The sequence below is a fragment of the Canis lupus genome, chromosome 7 (genome assembly GCF_003254725.2).
Source record: "Canis lupus dingo isolate Sandy chromosome 7, ASM325472v2, whole genome shotgun sequence".
In the NCBI taxonomy this organism is placed as follows: domain Eukaryota; kingdom Metazoa; phylum Chordata; class Mammalia; order Carnivora; family Canidae; genus Canis; species Canis lupus.
This window is the reverse complement of record NC_064249.1, coordinates 73,632,107-73,651,131: the sequence shown is the minus strand read 5'-3', so window position 1 is coordinate 73,651,131 and position 19,025 is coordinate 73,632,107. Positions and strand designations below refer to the sequence as shown.

The following is a 19,025-nucleotide window of genomic DNA, read 5'->3' as shown; positions in this document are numbered from 1 at the left end:
TCACAGAAAAATCAGAAATGGAAAGTTTTAGAAAATGATTTTTCCTCTTATGCCTGGAAAAAATATCTTGGAGGGATTATGGGTTCAGAGGAGAACTTGGCCGAACTTTGGCTTGTTTCAACAACCCCTTTTTTTGTTCTTTTTCTCTCTCCCTCAACACACACACACAGACTCACACAAAGCCAGGCCTCATCAAGTATTTAACTCTTGACTTGCTCAGATTAAACCCGTCCAGCTTTCCCTAAAGGTCTCACCCACTGCATGCCTGTCCTCTTCAACGTTGCAGTGGGGCTTGCTCTCTCTCCCCTGCCCCCAGCTCAATGACCACCTCCTACACTAGCAGCAGGGCTGCCACCCCCTCTTAGGCTTGCCTCTCTGTAAGCACCCTATTTATGTGGGGCCTTGCCACAGGGTAGCCCAGAGGGGATGTACCAGCCAGGCCAGTCTCGGCTGCATTTGTGCCCATAAAGTTCCACCTGACAGCACCTCACAAAGACTGACAAGGCTCTGGCATGATCCCATGACAGCTCCCTGGGGGGGTCTTTTCTTCCAACTGGCAGAAGGAAGAAAAAGAATGTTGGAGGTGAGCTATAACAGGAGGGGAAAAAAGAAAGTCAAGAGAAAGGCCAATCCCCCCATGAAGTTGTTCTCATTCAGGAACCAAGGTCTATCTGTCCCTGACTTAGCATTCACCACATCAGCACAAGACTTGCTTTACTCAGCCTAAGGTCATGAAATGTCAATGGAACTCTTGAGCACACTTCTCTTCCTCAAGAAGGATCTAACACCTTGTGGCTTATGTCACTCAGGGTAGGCCGAGTTGTACAATTACAAGATACTGGGGAATGTATCACTTCTCGCCCCCACTCCATGCCCACTGCGGGTCAGGCAGGGGCTCTTTCCAAGTCATCCTCACCCCTGGAGCCAAAATACGGTAAGCTGCCATGGCAGGGGCCACAGGGATTACTGAGACGCACACTGGCCCTCAGTGCTTCTGCTCAGAATTTGACAATGAATTAGCCCAAGTCATATGGCCGCATGGACAGAAAGTACAGTACATGCCAAGAGGGAGAGTCAGAATATTTGTGAATATCCACTCTTCTGGAAGATCCCTCAGAGCTGCTTTCCACCTGCTCAGTAAAGAACACAATCCAGAAACATCTCCACCATGGTCCCCAGATACTGCACAAAATGATGAGAGAGTATGAAGCAGAAGCTTCAACTGGCTACAAGACAAATTGTGACTGTGTCTCCCCCACCTCTTGAACAAGTGCTTTCTGAAAGCTAACTGTTAAATAGTACAGAGCTTAAATAGTTACTTAAGATTCTACATCATCATCAACATCTCGTATTTTAAATACACACACATGCATACAAACACAAGCAGTCACTGCCAACCATCTGTACTGAAAATAAAATATTCTTTTTTTTTTTTATGAATAACACTTTTCCAGGATTGGAGTCCCCAGTGAAATGTTTCTTTACAAAGCTCAGTCAAATCCTAAGTGAAAATTCTTTCTTTCTTAGAAAATGTCATCGTCTGTAAATGTTCCCTGGGGCCCAGCTCAAGTAGGCGCTCCAGAGCTGCTCCCAGAACTAAACCTTCCGTGAATCAAGCTTTTAGATACTCTCCACACTTTTGGCATCCAGACATTCATACAACGCTGAATTATTTATTCACCAATTTTACACAACTTCTTAAACACCAATGGAGACCAGGATGGTTTTAGCTATTTGATGCTACATCTTCTCAAGTGGCTAAAGACGCTATAAAGCACCCCATTGCTTAAGCCTGCCATCTCAGTTCCATTAGCGGTAAAGACCTCTCTATTCAAACTGCTAAGTAAATCCTTCAAGAGCCCAGGGACTGTTTCATGCTTGAAAGCAACTGTTAAGAATTTGACAACAACCAAACTGTTCCTATTTAATCCTTCTCCCAAGGTAAAAAGAATTATAGGTAAACATATGCCTTCATTATTTGCTTTGCTGCATTTCAATACCCAATCCCACACAAAATTGCCAGCCAAGGATTTAATGCAATCACTTTCTGTATTGCAGAGCTATTGCCTTTGCAGAATGGAAAAAGCTTAACAAGCGCTATAGAGCTGGTTAGCCAGCTACTGTATTTTGTGTAGTATACATCTTAAATGTCACAGAGGTGACGTCCAATCACAATGATGCTTTTCATGAGATCTGTTGAGGGGATTCGAAATAACAGCTCCAGGTTGGTTCGTCTTAGCTGGTACGAAACATTTCATTTGAATACAACCCTAAGGTTACACTAAACTATGAAAAGAAGAATGGAGAGAGATGTGGTAGGATTGACATTCTTATTGTATGGGTTTGAGAGATGGTCGCTATGGAGTATTTCTTTGGGGGTTCTTTTCTTTCAAGTTGTTTTATTTTTAGCCTCTACTAATTGATATGCCTGTAAACCTCCTCAGAAAGAACCAGGGTGAGGCAGGCCATCTACTCCAGTGGAGGACTATTTGGAAAACCAGTACATTAGAGCAATTTTTTTTCAACTGCTCTACAATGCCCAATACCTCCCTCACCACATCCACAACCCAGCAACACATATGTGCGAACAGTCATCAACAGTCATCAAGATTGTTGTAGCAATGGAAAGGTTTCCTTCACGGAAAACACTGTAGCAAGATCATCAGGTGAACCACTGATGACATCCGGAGTTATATTCCTACATTTTGGGGATGACCTCTCTTTACATACCCACTAACCAAACTCTTCTCTAATTACTGGAGTCGGTACCTTGGTATCGCTCTCCACAAAATCCATTTCTTCTGTCAGTCATTTAAAGGAAAAGCTTCTATGTTACTTCTGTTGTGGAGTTTAAAAAAAACAGTTGGTAACCTCCCGGAATTTGGACTTAAAAAACAGTAATGATGCACTAATTCAATAATAGTTTCTCCTATACAAACCTCACTAAAGAGCCTCTGTACGTCTTATGACACTAGGACACAATTTTCTCCAAACATACATCCTCTATTCTTTGGGGGATTTTTTTAAAGATTTTGTTTATTTATTTATTTATTCATGAGAGACACACAGAGAGAGGCAGAGACATAGGCAGAGGGAGAAGCAGGCTTCTCACAGGGAGGCTGATGTGGGACTCCATCTCAGGACCCCAGGATCACGACCTGAGCCAAAGGCAGATGCTCAACTGCTGAGCCACCCAGGTGCCCCACATCTTCTGTTCTTGACTGGGGTTTTAGAGGTGGCTTCTCTTAGGACACACTCAGTTGGCCAACCAATAGCTGAAAGACATCCTTTAGAAGAAAAGAGAGCATTTTCGAATCAGGTTAGAACAGCTACTTCTGTGGTTTTTACTTCCAGGTATTCTATAGGTCAACAATCAAATACACATCATAACTTCCTTTTTTTTTTTACAGCCTTTTATATTGGGTTTACTTCTAACAGTATTAAGATTTTACTATAGAAAAAAAAAAAGATTTTACTATAGAAGGGCACCTTCTAGCTTTGTCATTATGGGCAATGAATGAAAATTAAGTGCTTATTATTCCTGACCAAGAGATTCAGGAAGCACCCTACTAAAAATTGGAGATTTTCTCAATAATATCCTAACTACAAAGACTTCCTATTTGATAAGGTTACCTCATGATTAAATATACATTTTTAATTCTAATCTGGTTTTTCCTACTAATGTGTCACATTTGGGGACTCTGCTACCCTTAATCTATTTTAATTTGACAAACTGATTTGGATATTAGGCCAAACTAAAGTAACTGAGAAGGTAAGTGAGCTTCGATTGTCATTATTTAAATTGTATTATCCTCGTTGCTGAGAATGACCTTTCTGCTAGGAAATGTGCGAGCCAATCCTATCCTGTTGACTCTGTGCAGTCCAATGTGCCACACAGAAGAGAAAGGCTGAAGGTCTGTGTGGGCACAGTGCACCTGACAAGTGCCAGCGAAGACGACTTGTCTGCAGGTTTAAGGGCCTGAGAAGTATAATCAAAAGCAAAAAATGACACCAAGGCTCAGGCACAATACCTAGCCAATCTGCTCACTCGATCTAGGTGTGACATCCTGGATTTACAACTCCTACTAAAGCTAATTTTATTAATGTGTTAAATAGACATTCTGAAATGTGTTATCACATCAGAATGGAAGTGAGGGGGGAATACACCCCCAAAAATGGATTATTCAAGTAGAATAAATAGTAAATCCATAAAAGAGAAGGGGCAGTAATGAGAATTTGGAAAACCAGAGGCATGAAAATGTACTTGACGGCAATCCCCTTCTATATTTAAGCTTGTTAGCCCTCCTCTCTTCCCTCGGGGAAGGAAAGACAACATTTTCTTTATCGTAGTGTTCTACTCAACTGTCTACGAAATGTGCAGTATTAAGTAATCACTTCCAGAAAGCTTTTGTGGGTTTTCTTTGGGCGGGGAGGGTTGTGTTTTGTTTCAGGATTTTTGGCTACATTATTAGCAAGCTGCATGTGAAAATAAAACATATTCATTAACAGTGGAAGAGTATTTCCAACGTGGGGCTGTCAGCAAGGAGACAGACTCAGGGCAGCATCTCAGAACACAGATTCCAGTCCACTGACTTCTCATGATCCCAGTCCCTGAAGCTCATAATTCCAGCAGCTACTTCTAGCATTCCTCCTCCTCAGAGCCAATTCACACAGAACCAAAAGTCCAGGGCAGCGTTCCAGATCTTGCAGACCAAGAGTAGGTAAACCAAATTGAAACCAGAAATGTTCACAATTTATTCAACGATGCAGCATTCCTGAACCTCCCACTTCCCAGACATTCCGCCACACTAACTCATGTGGTTAACGATTATTGTCTTCTCACGAAAGGCTTACAGTGAAATACAAATATATATTTATATCTATTCCCAGTGTTTAAGCTTGATGCAAACCCTCTTTAAAATTGGTTTTTTAATTAAAGCTTATCTTTTTTAAGCAAATAACTCCTAAATTTACTTAGGAAAACTCTATGTTTCCCAAAAATGGAAAAGAAAGACTATCTGATATATTTTGACTCCATTCAATAAATCTTTGTTGAGTGTATAATTTTTCTCCAGGGAAACAGAATGGAAAAGGGGAAGTTATGCCTTCGAAGAGCTTACAGATTAATAGAGGAGAAAGTCATTTAAACAAAAGCAGTACATTCTGTCGTGTACAATGGTCATGTGTTTTGGGCACTAGAAAACCATCAAGCACGGCAACATTAGTTCCAGTCAGGAAGAATCCAGGGAGGCTTCAGGGAAGAGGTGACATTTAAGCAAGGGCTTAAAAGCAGAGAAAGATTTTAATTTTTTCAACTTAGAAATAAAATTTTTTGTTCCACCATTTCAAGTCTCCCATGTTTCCTTTTCCAAACTCACTTTAAAATTGTAACAGCCCCCTTCAAAGACCTGTGCTTGGAATCATGACCTCCATACACCCACTGACATGCCTGGGTGCTTTTCACACAAGCCACACATGACACAGTGTAGAGTTCTACTTATCTTGTACTGCGAGGGGCCCCATTCAGCTGTGAACTATTTCGAAAGCATCTACCCATTTATTTTAAACTCCCCTCTGCCCAGGGCACGATCCTGGAGACCCGGGATCGAATCCCATGTCGGGCTCCCGGTGCATGGAGCCTGCTTCTCCCTCTGCCTGTGTCTCTGCCTCTCTCTCTCTCTATGTGACTATCATAAATACATTAAAAAAATAAAAATAAAAAAATAAAAATAAAATAAAAATAAACTCCCCTCTGCTTCTTGTGAATACACAACCTTCCTCTCTGTACTTCTTTTGATGGAGGAGGTGCTGATGGTGAGAACAAAGTCAAATGACCCAGCACAGCCCAGCCACTCACATGTGGAAACACTAAGAAATCTCTGTCTTGGGCACCAGCCAGGAAAGCAGACCAGACAAACAAGAGACACCAGGAACAATGTAGCCATGTGAGTGGTGAGAACGGGCGGGTCTCCTTAGGCCTCCCGAAATCCTCTCCCCAGCAGCCACCAGGAGCTCTGCTGTCCTGGGAAGGCAGTCCTGAGGGGAAGCAGGAGGAAATACTAACACTGGGGAAGTGGGAGGAGACTATGCTTTTCTCCAAACACAAACTGGCTGCTGGCTCTGGGGTGTCCCTAAGAGGCCAGCCCTGGGCTGGGAATAAAGAGAAAAGGGGGCCCAAGGCATGAGAGCTATGCCACCCACCCACTGCCCAGGCTAGTACCTGGTGAGGGGACCCCAAGCTCTGCAGAGCAACCGAGGGTCCTCCTAGGAACCAGAACTAAAAATGGTTCTTTAGCTGAACTCAGCTAGAGTCTCAACAACCAAAAGACATGAGCACATAATCCCCAAGGCTTTGGGGATGTTACCTGGGGTCAGGCCTATGGCCATGTACTCCCTGCAGAAGGGCATTTGCCATGTGTGCCTGTAACAGAAGCCACATCCCCGCACAGGAATCCAAGGAGAGTTTCATGAAGTCCTTTACAAGAGGGACAGAAGGATTCTTCAAAGGAAGAAAGAACTGGGCACCGCTCCTTCATCCTCTCTCTGCTCCACAAGATGGCAGGCACAGGCCTTCTGCACCCTTCCTTGTCCCCTCTGATGTGAGAGATGGCCCCTCAGGTCAAACAGAGAAGGCTCTACTCCCGGGGCTTCATTTCACCGAGATGGCAAGGTGCGAGTACTGACACAGTCTTGGCCCTAGTCCAAAATTCTGCTTCATTCCATTACATAAAGTCTTTCTTCCTTTTTCTCCCTATTTCATCAAAGCACACGTCTGACTTTAAGATAAGGGGCCCCAAGGCTCACCACCTCCATGCACATACTTGGGCCACCTACCTGGTCCAATGGACTGCAGCTGGTGGCAGGCAGCTATTATTCGGTCACTCCAGCATATACCAGAGTGTGTCCCGAGGGACACCAGCCAATCAAGGGCTCCGCAGTGAGTGTGATTAGGATATGCTGCAAATCATCACCGTCTTGGAGGGTCAGATGCTCGTTGCGCACCCAGGACTTCAATAAAGAAACCTGGGTAGCCCTGCGTCAAACACATCGTTTGGGATCCCTGGGTGGCGCAGCGGTTTGGCATCTGCCTTTGGCCCAGGGCGCGATCCTGGAGACCCTGGATCGAATCCCACATCAGGCTCCCGGTGCATGGAGCCTGCTTCTCCCTCTGCCTATGTCTCTGCCTCTCTCTCTCTCTCTCTGTGTGACTATCATAAATAAATAAAAATTTAAAAAAAAAAGACACATCTTTCACAAAAACAACCAACTCCTCCAATAGAAAACCAATAGGTTTTCTCCTGTGAAACCTATTACCATACCTCACGTAACATAATAGAAAAGCAAACTCATTCCACCTGTGGAATGCACTGCAAGAAAATACCTTGCTGCATTGGGCACAAACCTGCCCCTTTATCACCTTCCACCAGGGAGCCCAGCTGTCCCTCCTGAAGCCACAGAGATCAGAGTCGCCCTCTTTAAAATGCCTGCCTTGAGGACACCTGGGTGGCTCAATCGGTTAAGCATCAGACCCTTGGTTTCTCTCAGGCCATGATCTCAGGCTCCTGGGATGGAGGCATGTAGGGCTCCACATTCAGCAGGGTGGCTGCTTCTCTCTCCGCCCCCCCCCCACTTGCATGCACATGCCAGGTCTCTCTCAAATAAATAAATAAATCTTTAAAAAGAAAAAAAGAAAGAATGAAAATGCCTACATAGAGAACTCTGAGGAACTCCCTTGTCCCCTCTCAATTTTGGTGGTGGTGGTGGTGGTGGTGGATTTTAATTTGTGCTATAAGTAATCTAATTGCTTCTGAAGGACAGAGACTCTTCTGACACATTTAATGGCAGGTCTTCAAGGAACTGCATTTTTATAACACTCATCGAAATAAAGAGATGAGGCTTTAAGAATAAAGGCTGTCTCTAAAAAGATCAGGTCGTCTCAAACTACTTCCAGCTCCTCAAATAAGCAACATGTGGAGAGTCTGTTTATCAGACATCCTTTGAAGAGAGGCCCCTATACTTTGAGGAAGGTGGGGGGTAGCCCAAGGCTTTCTGGAAAATATTCTGAGCTGGACAAGGGAATCCATTTCAGGTGGGCCCTTCGCTGGCCTGAGGGCCTGTCTGCCCAGGGTCTACACCTCCCCAACCCCCTTTCCACTGCTCCATTCGCACTCTCATTGCACACCAACCCCCATCCAGTATGGACTCTTGTGCACCCTCCTCTCACAGTTAGTGGTGCCTGTCTCCTCATCACCCTCCCCCCCCCCCCGCCGTGCCTTCTGCGGGATGTCACTAGAGTGCAATGGAAAGAGAACTTCAGAGACAGAGGAGACAAAAACAACCTCCTTTTTTATTTCAGAATCAGAATGCAGACGTGAGAGGGCTGACAGAGGGAGACCCTATGATGCGAAAAACAAACTCAGGCCTTTGCTGAAGAGAGTTAAGTCAGATTTGGCTGACTTGGTTTGATGGCAAGGCCTGGCTATGCCAATTAGGCTTTGTAGCTCCAAGGTTTTCGCAGAAAACATATGTATGGAAAATAGTAATACATAATATGTTTCAGCCCACAGTGAAAAGCTTACAAGTCAAGATTGTTTTATGCAAACAAATTTCTGAAGCGCACCACCACAGGAAATGCCACCCTTCACACCATCCTTCATGCAATGATGATTCCTTGGGGGAGGGCCATCTGTCCCCAGTAGTCCTGTATTCTTGGCACCCTCAGCCTTAGACATTCCAGGAAGCGCTGGCGTCTCTCCCCCTGTACCAGCCCTTGACCCTCAACACCAAGCCAGTTATTACTATTTTTATGTAAAGGAATAGTCACAGATAATCTGCAGGGCCAGGGTCACCTCTCCACACTTGACATCCACTCCTTGGGTGTTGAGTAGGCCCACGAAGAACAAATAAGATGGAAGAACAAAGTATGCAAAACAAATAGTGCTCAAAAAAAAAAAAACCAGAATGGAAATAACTCACGATTAGTGCACTTCTATTAGTGATAAGAGCATGGGTGATTTTCCCCCCTTAAGAGTTCCCAAATTATCTCTATTGTTGTAATGAAATTGTAATTAAGTGTCTTTAAATGAGGAGGGTTTTTTTTTTTTTAAGCAAAATCAAACCAGTTCCCCAAATTGAAAAATTATCAGAGTTAAACAAGGGATTTTGAAGATAACCTTCCTTAGAGTTCTCAATGTTAACCTCTTGAAACATCAAACTGAAATCTTAAAATGGAGAAACAAACCATTTACTGAATTTTATTATAATACTGTATTGGTTGGGTGGGGGCAGACAAATCGGGTCAGAATTAAAGCCTCAACTCATCCCATCTCAAAGTAAAAAACAATGAAAAACTGCTCATCCCTCTTAAAAATTTAAATAAACTTCTAAAAATAGTCGTTAGAATGAGTTTATTTATGTGTTCCCTGGAGTGAAGAACAATTCTTTCAGCAAATGCATGTAGAAGCCACGTTATGGGATAAACACAACTGATGCAATATTGATCCTGTGTCAAGCTCATTATCTGTTTGTCAACAGCAGCTGACAATTTCTAAATGAAAAATGAGAGGGATACTGAACTAGGCTTTCACATCAGGCAGAGAAGGCAGGAAAAATTCATCTGGATGATTTGGTTGGGTCTGATAAAATTCAGATTATTAACTAGATCAATTGCCTATAAGTGATCCAATTTTCTCTAAAGAGAAAGACAACCCTTCAGGGTAACAAGCTATTTTGTTCTTTTTAGGATCACTTATCATTTGCTCCCTATTACTAAGCTTACAAGAAGCCCTAATCACCTCAAACATGAACATTCCGGGTTCTTTAATATTCCTTCAGTTCCTTAGCTTTGAAATGATCTTTGATCACACAGAATCAAACTTCTAGCATCTTTTTCTGTTTCTGAAACCGGCATTCCAGATGTGCTCTAACTATTGCCTTGCATATCCCAAAGGCTCATTACCCTGTGTGTACTTTATTACTATGGCAACGCCAGTTTTGCCTCATGTTTGTGCTGTTTTACGCTGAGTTGGCGGTTTAAGTAAATTTCCACAATAACCCTTAAATCATTTGCACAATTAGCAGGTCTGATTTGGATCTACTGAACACACGTTCTCTGGTTCTGCTTCTTACCCTCAGTTTTTCTAGGGAGAGTGGAGGTTTTCATCCACTGTGCTCCATTCATTGCCAGCAAATCAGATCCAGCAAGCTCCCACTGAAGCATGCATGTGTTGCCTTCTTTTTTTCCAACACCTAACCAGCATGCCCAATAAAGCTATCAAGGAAAATTCAGATTTTTCACTCAATAGGGCCTTTTCCACCTAAACAATACTACAATTTATCTACCTGGTTTAAGTGAAAAAAATTACAGGTTAGCCCTGCTGGAGCTGACAACAGTAATCTGCTATCCCAGGAGATTAATCAAATAGGGTCACCTCTTTGTTGCACTGAAAGCAACCAAGCATTTATTTCCTGATCAATAACTGCATGGGCAATAGGGCAACAGGGTCCCAGCTCTCAGGGGAGTTTCAACTTCTTGGAACAGACACAGTGGTTAGGTCAGCATCAGCCGCAAGCCTGATTTATTGAGCGCCTACTGAATGAAACAAAAGTAAGGACAATATATAATTAAGGGGTAAGTTGTGTTTAACCCTAAAATTAAGAGTTGATCTTGATTTACAGAATACATAAAGACCCAAAATGTCTACATTTAATTATTTTTTAGGTTTTATATAGAGACCCAAAATACAGATTAGCTAGCTAGATACAGAGTATCACAGACTAAAGTTTGAAAACCCCAAATTGTCCTTCGAGGTCATAAGCAAAGCTATTTTCTTACACACTGGGGATGATAGCTCCCCTAAAGAGGAAATGCATTACCGTAGCAATCACTAGCAAAAGGTAGTAACATCACAGAGAGGACGCTGTTTCCCTTAGGCAGGTGGGAAGGCAGTGGCTGTCCTGTTCTCTTGAGGAGAAACATGGCAGCAGCCTGGGGAGTTCAAGCAAACACCTTGAAGGCAACCTCCCAGTTGAAGCTGAGTAAATTCTACTTCGTTAACCCAAATACCTAGTTGCATGGTTTTTTTTTTGTTTGTTTTGTTTGTTTGTTTGTTTGTTTGGTTGGTTTTTTTATCAAGCCTTGTTGGGGTGGTCCAGCATCATCCATACCTCACAGAAAGAATTAAAGCACCCGTGAGGTCACAATGGAAGGGGCAATGGAAATGAGTGAGAGCCACTCACAAGGAGTGTCTCCTCCTTCTCATGTGTCCAATTCTGCAGGATCTGGCATGAACATACGATTCCTTTTTTTTTTTTTTAAGATTTATTTATTTATGATAGACACAAAGAGAGAGGCAGAGACACAGGCAGAGGGAGAAGCAGAGGGAGAAGCAGGCTCCATGCCGGGAGCCCAACGCGGGACTCGATCCCAGGACTCCAGGATCATGCCCTGGGCCAAAAGCAGGGGCCAAACTGCTGAGCCACCCAGGGATCCCCTGAACATACGATTCCAGCTTAGCCTCACTCTCACTTACCACAGAGCCATGAGTTGGTACAAACATCAAGGTATGGTTGGGATTTAGATGGATGGAAGTGGAGACATTTTAAACGAAAGGTTTAATATGAACCAAGGTTCCAAGGTAGATAGAATCAAGGTGATTTTGTGGGACAGGCCTGACAAGCATGGTTAAGAGAAGCTGGGACATAACAGAAAGTGCAATGGACCAGAAAGATGAAATCAGTCTAAGGAAAGCCCAGAACCCAGACATAAATTATCCGAAGCAGTGAAAAGGGAGTCAGTGAAGATTTTCCACGCAGAATAAGGATCGTGTGTCCTTAAAGGGACCTGCAATGTGACCAGCACTTCAACTACAGCTTCCATGTACATTTTGGCTATTTCTTCAGAACAGAGAGCAAAAGTAAATTGGAGAATACAGAAGGCCATTCTGTCCCTCTCACACACATACACACAACGCACATTAGTTCCCTTTACTTTCTCTGTCTTCGAAAAAAAAAAAAAAAAAGAGAGAGAGACAAAGAAATAAAGATGCTATCCCAGACGTATAAGAGAAAACCATGCTATCTATGGCATTAGTGACTTTGATATCTCTCAAAGTCAGTGTTTCTCAAGTCTGAATAAGGTTCAGAAGCCTTCTGAAGATATCTGGGACCCAAAGAAATGCCCTACTAAAGGGTTCTGGGAGACCCTGTCTTGAGAAACACTAATTTAAAACTAGAAAACTGGGTGGCTCAGCGGTTGGGCACCTGCCTTCAGCCCAGGGCCTGATCCTGGAGACCCGGGATCGAGTCCCACATCGGGCTCCCCGCGGGAAGCCTGCTTCTCCCTCTGCCTGTGTCTCTGCCTCTCTCTGTGTCTCTCATGAATAAATAAAATCTTTAAAAAAATAAAAATAAATAAAAGATTAAAAAAAATAAAACTAGAAAACTTGGGCAGCCCCAGTGGCTCAGCAGTTTAGCGACACCTTCAGCCCAGGGCCTGATCCTGGGGACAGGGGATGGAGTCCCACGTGGGGCTCCCTGCATGGAGCCTGCTTCTCCCTCTGCCTGTGTCTCTGTCTCTGTCTCTGTCTGTGTGTGTGTGTGTGTCTCTCATGAATAAATAAATAAAAATCTTAAAAAAAAACCTAGAAAACTTAAGACTTCATAACTGATAAAATATAATTTAAGGCATCAGATACAGTTTACAAATCCTGTGGAACTTTCACCAACTAAGAATTATCATCCGAACACAAGCTTGAGAGCCCCACTGAGGACAACTATGCAAAAAACCCAGTAATTTCTATCAAACAAACTGCTCTTGTCAGTCTGTTCTAATTTCAAGGTAAGTATAAGAAAATGTTCAGTTCAGGGCACCCAGGTGGCTCAGTGGTTGAACATCTGCCTTTGTCTCAGGTCATGATCCCGGGGTCCTAGGATCGAGTCTCACATCGGGCTCCCCAGGGGGAGCTGGCTTCTCCCTCTGCCTATGTCTCTGCCTCTCTCTGTGTCTCTCATGAATAAATAAATAAAATCTTTAAAAGAAAAAATTTTAGGGATCCCTGGGTGGCGCAGCGGGTTAGCGCCTGCCTTTGGCCCAGGGCGCGATCCTGGAGACCCGGGATCGAATCCCACATCGGGCTCTCGGTGCATGGAGCCTGCTTCTCCCTCTGCCTGTGTCTCTGCTTCTCTCTCTCTCTCTCTGTGACTATCATAAATAAATAAAAATTAAAAAAAAAAAAAGAAATCTAGAAAAAATTTTAAAAAGAAAATTTTCAGTTTGAGGAGTCTTTATGAGACATTTCCTAAAATGACCATTTACCTTGTCAAGTTTTCCAACTGCCAAAAGAATTTGTCTCGTGCCTCTCACATCCTCCTGTATCTGTCTAAGGAGTCTCTCTGTTGTCGGTAATTACCACTTTCATTAAAATGTCTCCCAATCCCCAATACTGACAAAGAAGTGGACGTCATTTGTGTAGGGCTTCCCCAGAGAAATAAAGTTGTCATCATTCCCCACCAGCAACATGAGAAGTATCTTTGTTAGCAATTATCACTAGTAAAATTCTCACTATTTGGTGAGGCCAGTTTCCCCCAAACCACTAGAAATGCCCTGTAACTACCGTTTTACTTCTGAGGAAATACTTTCCCTAACCTCAGGCTAATAACCATAACTGAGGAATAACCAGAAATCCCAGAAATCCCCCAGGGCTTGGGGTTGCTCTTCTAATTCCAAAAGATCAAAAGTTATGTTTTTTTCCTTAACTGGGAAGGGACGGGGGGGCCCCAATAGGACCTGAGGGAAAGTTAATTTGGATGGCTACCCTATGTATGTATCACATACACACATTTTCTAAACTCAGGCTCCATATGAAGCTATTTGAAGACAGGACCTCCCCTGCTATTGAAAGGGGAGGAGCAGGTTTTTGGACTGCACCGCTATCCCAAAATTCATTCCACGGCAAAGAATTCTGCATCTCTGCAAGAGGAGATAGTGGCCCCAGGTAACAGGCAGCCAGGGGCAGCAGTAGGAACAGAACAGCTAGGCCTGTGCCCAAGGCAATGTTGCATACAGGACCCACCTGTGCACCGGTCCCCACACCGGTTGTAGCTTCTTAGTGAGATGAGAACTCATTGTCGTCATCAAGAATCTCCCATTATTTTACAACAAGGAGAAAAAAAGAACGTGAGGTCAATATTCACTACAATTCTAGAAGACCAAAAATCGCAGAAGAAGAACGAGAGCAGGACAGAAAAATCTCAAGAACTCTAAGGACTACTGAATTATTTTTAGCTTTAAATGACATTAGCCAGAAAATATACACTAAGAAGTCTGTGCAATCATTTAATAATAGCATAAACATACCCTGGGGGAGAGAACAGGAATGACAAAGGGCATCCCAGACAGCTAACCTTGACATCCTCCTCCATCGCTTCTGATAGGCTGACTTTCCAGGGTGCAGGGGACGAGTAAGCACTTCAGAGTTTTCCAGATGTTGCCAGAGTTGCTCTCTTTACTTCTTACATCTGTTCCAACTGGGAGAGGCTACTCTTTAATCAGACTGCTCCAATTCCCACACCACTACCCTACTCTTCCAAGAGAGTTCATCTAAAAGTTCTCAAAGCTTTTTCAGAGCCAGCAATACTACTAACAGTTTTTCCACCTCCTTCAGAACAGTGGAAGGCAGGTGAATGCAGAAGCTTCAGTTCATCCCCAAATCTGCATGGTTCAAGAATGGGCCACAAAAATGGAAACAGCCCTACACGGGAAAATTCAGTGCTTTATTCTGAAAGGCTTAGGGGGTTAAGTGGAAAATCCAAAGGAAATTTGGACTCCAGATAACCACACATCAACTTGAGTTACCTAATCAGGGATCGCAATTGCCATTCTACTTTTAGAGTCCTCAAAAGCTCACTGACAGTAATAACATTAATTCCAGAGATCACTGTGGAGTTTCAATGGAAAAAATTGAAATAACCAATAGTTTCTTGATGCAATCTCACAGATCAATGAGTGTTTTCTACCTAGAACTCTGAAATTTTTCATAAAAATGAAATGTAAAAAATTACTAGAAACTCCCTTATCTTGAACAAGCTGTATTTAAACGCGTGTGATGTCAGGAATGTGCAGAAGCATGCCAGCCTGGAATAAAACATAAATCAGGAAAAATGATTCTTCATCTCTCCAGATTATCCCTGCTTCTCATTGCCATCTCATCTCATATTCTCATGGTCCTTCTATCCTGCCATCTCTCTAAAAAGCCTACTCAGAAGCAAAGGGGATGCTCATTCCTTTGATGTGAATATGAGTTGATGTGTGCCTCTGTCAGGAGCTCCGGCCTTTACAGTCTCTTCTCTAACTAGGGAAAGGAAGGCTTGATGGTTTCATTCACTACTGGAACAGGTGGGAGAGTGATCCCGCAGAGCAAGAGGGTCCAATGTCCCTAAAAGGCCAGCAGATGGGCAGCTGATAAGGCTAGCAAGGGCAATAAGCCAGCTACTGAGCTGCTCCCCATTCCTCTCCCCTCAGGCCATTCAGGATTAAACATCAGTTGGTGGGCAGTAGAAAATCATGTCTGTGGTGGGGTAGGGCGGGGGGGGGGGCACTGCCTGGGCATCAACAGGGCTTTGCCATATGTAGAGAGGATTACCAATTCTCTGAGGACTGCAAGGAGAGGAATGGGCAGCTTACCTATGGCATCCAGGATTCTTATTTTAGGAAAGTGACATCTTAGCTTTCGGCAGGCAGTCAGCAACTTGAAACTTCACAGCCTGGAGGCTATCATAGAGAAGGCCCCACAACCCTATCCTCTAACAGATCAAGCTGGTACATGCAGAAGTGATGTTTGCTCATTTTCTGGCAAGAGACTACTAAAAGAATACTCAAATGCTTAATTTATGTAACTAATATCTCTGATCTCTTATTTTTTTTAAGAGAGAGAGAGAGAGTGCATGCTCGCATGTATGTGATGGTAGTGGGAGAGGGGAAGAATCTTAAGTAGGCTCCATGCCCAGCACAAAGTGTGACACGGGGTTCATATCACAACCCTGAGATCATGACTTGTGCCAAAATCAAGAGTCAGATGCTTAACCGACTGAGCCACCCAGGCACCCCCCAATATCTCTAATTGTGAGGCATGGACAGGTTGAGTAATTTGCCTATCATCACAAAGCAATTCAAGGAGCCAGAAATCTGGCTCCAAAGTGTAAGCTGTGGTCTAAACCTCAAGATAAGCTTCCTCCCTCAGGTGGGAGATGCACCCGAGGAGACAGCTTGGCACACCAGAACACGTCACTCTCAACACAATTTATCTCCATGCTCTTCCACATGCAGTGAGCAAAGAAAGGAAGCACCAACTGCTGCGGTGAGAATTTCTGTAGGAAATACGCTGAAGGATGTCTACATTCCTTACAGCTCTGAATCTCAGTTTCTGCATCATTAAAATGGTGGGAATGGCAGCAGCTCCCCTTCAGAGCTGGTGTGAACATTTAGCGAGGCGGCACCTGTACAACACTGCACTGAGGGCTGGCACACACCCAGCTCCTTCTCCACCTGCCAGAGGCCACTGGTAAAGTCCAAGTCCAAGGTAAGGCAGCTGGTGTTTGCAAGCAGCAGAAAGGGAGGTCAGTGACAGAGTAGAAGTAAAATTCAGAGAGCCACCAGATGAGCTAGCAGGTTAGGGGACCTCCAGCAGAATGGTTTCAATCAAAAGAGATAAAAGGGAGTATGCAGAGACACCAAGGCCAAAGTCAGAAAAATATGCTTCTGAGGGAATCCAGGGATCTGAAACTAACAAGGAAGCTTCCTCCAGCATCTTTGGGGCAGACTGAAGATTCAAAAACAATACAAAACTCCCATTCCTTCAACTAAAGCCAGGGGATATGTCTAGAAGAAAAGCTTGGGAACTAGAATGATAAGAAAGGTCAAGAGAGCCCAAATAGCCAATTCCTGCTCTAAACCAATATAAACTAGTCATATAACTAGAGTTATTTTGCTCATCTCCACAAAGTAGGTCTTGGAAAATACCACCACACTCTGCTACCATGTAGTATGAGTACTGTATGCATGCAGGATACACAGGAATCATTCACCCCTTGGGTGAACACAACCAATTCAAAGCCAGTCGTGAAAACAAACAAAAAACATCAAAAATGATGTTTACCCTCTCTACTGACTTCAGAACCAGACCGTAGGATAAGAAGTCACTGGGATGCGTGGGTGGCTCAGCAGTTGAGTGTCTGCCTTTAGCTCAGGGCGTGATCCCGGGATCTGGGACTGAATCCTACATCTGGCTCCTTGAGGGGATCCTGCTTCTCCATCTGCCTGTGTCTCTGCCTCTCTCTCTCTCTCTCTCTCTCTGTCTCTCATGAATAAATAAATAAAATCTTTAAAGAAAAAAAAAAGGCAGCTCTTCACCTCCACATCTGATCTGTGGGAGGTGTTGAATGAGAAGCAGTGTTCCTGATGGCCCCTCCCCATCTGGGGCCACCCATGCGATATCAGAACCTGAGTCTGATCTGTGTCCTTCGAGGAAGGAGGGTGATGGTTACTGAAGCAACCAAGTGAGAGTGATTCTTCTTTCTGGAGTTGTGCAGACCCAAAAAGCCCCCTAAATCATTTATGTGCAGAGAACTAGGAATGACAACCACTGAATTCTCCAGCCTCAACACCACTAGCCAGAAGAGTCTTCTCCAAAACACCCAAACCAGGCCATTATATCCTTGGGAGTTTTAGGGATGGTCTGTCTTTAGTTAAGAGAGAGGGCAGGTAGCTAAGCAACAAGGCAGGTAGGTAGCAAGGGCAGGTGGTAGATAGCAAGACAGCCACCCTGCAGTCATGGAAGGAGCAAACGCCCCTCCCTACTCCCTGCCTTGCTCCATCCAGAGGACAGCTGAAGGGAATGACTATTCTGGGGGGCTTTACCTGGTTCCAAACCACAGCCTCTCCCTATCTATTCTGTTTTGCAAAGGCTTATCTCAGGATAAGAACCAGACCCCTCTATGTACCGACTGACCCTGTATCATCTCTCTGTTTATGCCCAGGTAAGCCTTGGGTTGCTGGACAGGACAGACTAGGCTGTCAACACAGCAGACCCCTCCCCAAATCACTGCCACAGGCCTCAGAGCTGATACATGAAGGCCCATACATTGCAACCTATGCAAAATTGAAGCTGTTCAGAAGAAGTGACATCAGAATGAGCTGTGCATGGTTAACCCTGATGCCATCCACAAAGTTCTACTTTACAATGTAACCCAGGAACTAATCCTTAGAATAACCGAGAAGATCTGGCTTGATCCACTGCAAAGTCTTGAAAAGACAAGCTGATTTTCACCTTGCCTCCTTTACAATTCTACTGGAAAAAAGAATGTTGATGGGCTATGAACAAGAACATCTTTTCCTTCCTAAAACTTTTTGCTATGAAGCTTACTACCAAAAAAAAAAAAGGTGCATGTGGAGGGTGGTATGTGTGATATTTTTGCTGATTCCAGAAAATAAAATACAAAATAAGGGGATGAATATGGCTAATTTCTGAGACACTATCACTGAAATTTTACATAAGCACAAGCCTTTTGGCTATATATTTATTAATATTCTAGTGAGTAAAAATGAGTTAGCTTATCACATTAAAAATTCATCTGTGTTGCACTGCAAGTTTTTCTCAGTATTCCAAATTATACCAAAGTGTCAGCCCCAAAAGAGAAGAGCCAAAAACACTATCATAGGAGCCCAGGAAAGCTTTAATGGAAAGTAAATTGGAAACTGAAAACGTAAATTCCTGTGTAATGTGTATTACTGGGTAATGCCACTGAGAAGTACGAAAATATCAGGACTACTTTTATCATTCCAACCAAAACTAAATTGAAAAAAATCTTTCTATTCCAACTCCAGCTGAAGGAACCTGTGCCTGCCCTGTGGACTTGCACCCATATTCCCAGGGGAACGCACATGCACCAGATGAACGGGATACTTCATGGGCATCTCTCAGGAACCAAACCTTCCCCTGCCTCTATCTTCATTTACAGTTACTTCTAGA

The 19,025-nt window shown here is 43.6% G+C and overlaps 1 protein-coding gene and 1 long non-coding RNA gene across 6 annotated transcripts in view; both read right to left on the bottom strand.

Annotated features, from left to right (window-relative positions):
* The window catches only part of PTPRM (protein tyrosine phosphatase receptor type M), a 786,460-nt gene that overhangs the window by 730,303 nt on the left and 37,132 nt on the right, over nucleotides 1–19,025 (bottom strand). The gene's annotated exons all lie outside the window — the stretch shown is intronic.
* LOC125755481 (uncharacterized) lies at nucleotides 10,434–18,782 on the bottom strand. Its single transcript, XR_007412169.1, has 2 exons — nucleotides 10,876–18,782; nucleotides 10,434–10,591 (listed from the first exon to the last, which is right to left on the bottom strand). It is a non-coding gene; the product is annotated as an uncharacterized LOC125755481 (long non-coding RNA).